Source organism: Eimeria mitis, genomic scaffold (genome assembly GCF_000499745.2).
Source record: "Eimeria mitis Houghton genomic scaffold, Emh_scaff2176, whole genome shotgun sequence".
In the NCBI taxonomy this organism is placed as follows: Eukaryota; Apicomplexa; class Conoidasida; order Eucoccidiorida; family Eimeriidae; genus Eimeria; species Eimeria mitis.
The window spans coordinates 3317-4673 of record NW_013570502.1 but is presented as its reverse complement, the minus strand read 5'-3'; positions in this window follow the sequence as shown (position 1 = coordinate 4673).

The window sequence follows — 1357 nt, the reverse complement described above, 5'->3', positions numbered from 1 at the left end:
ATATATATATATATATATATATATATATATATATATATATATATATATACACGTATGCATGCATGCATGCATGCATGCATGTATATACTCATGGTGTTCTGTATAGATCGATGCATTTGAATATTCTAGACTGCGCTGCTGGTGACAGGGTGGAGCCTGTGTAAGCTTGGTTGTGAGTTAGGGGTGAAGGGGCGTTGCTATGGAGCTGATGCTGTGTCTGTAAGTGAGCTGTGTTTGCCCCGTTTGTTTGAGTGGTTGCGTGTTTAATCTTTTTGTTTGTTTGTCTGTACATCTGCCCCTTCATGCAGAGCCTATGTAGGTCAACGATTCACACGAAACAAGCGAAAAAGACCGCCGAAATCTCGGGGTGTACGTAACACCCCGGCGCCGCTCCAGCCGCAGCTGCTGCTGCCGCACCAGCGGGGCAGCGGAGGAGAGCTGAGGGGGCTCAGCGACGTACTGGCGAAAACAATGGCAGAAGTAATGCCCATGAAGCCGAAGAAGACCGAATTGGGGTCGCATTGCAGAAACGCAGACCAAAACATCTTGGCGGCAAAGGTGAGGAGAGGTAAGGAAACAGGGTTAGAGGTTAAGAAGAAGAAACGCGATTACGGCGGTAAACCCAGGATATTTAAAAAGGGTTTTTCGTTTTATTTAATATTCTGCTTCTTTTTTTAAAACACAGCAACAAACGCCAACGAAATCGAGCCGTTCATATACCAGGAGGCAGCAGCAGCAGCCGTTGATAGGACGACGGCAGCGAGAAAGCTCTTGACTACACAGACAGCAAGCCCCAACAACAACGTAGGTGAAGAAGAACCGTTTTTTAATTTTATTTTTACAAATATAATTAATTTATAATAATATTAATCATAAAATTCAATTTGAATTAGATAAAAAGGGGCGGAAAGCAGAGGATCGCTCTGCTTTCCCTTTGCCGGTGATCAGCATCCCTCATCGCATGCGGCATCGTCCTTTCCGCTTTGGGCTTTTCCGTGTTTTTTATTTTATCTCGAGGCGCAGATGGCAGACCTAAATAAAGATATTTCTTTTTTAATTCATCGGCAGTGAAAATATAGAAAATCCCGTGCTGTGTAGAGCAGAACACACACGCACACACACGCACACACATTCAAGCGCCCGCGGAAACATAGATACAGGTATATGGTTAGACAGACAAACACAGAAATAGAAACACAGAGAAACATACAGCGAGACAGACGTATACAGCTAGACACACATAGACAATAACACAGAGCTTTGAAACCCACCCCGACAAAGAAGATGAACGAGAAGAAAGCGGCAACAACCACCGAAGTGTTCAGCCCAAGCAAAACAAACAGCAACGCCAAGACCC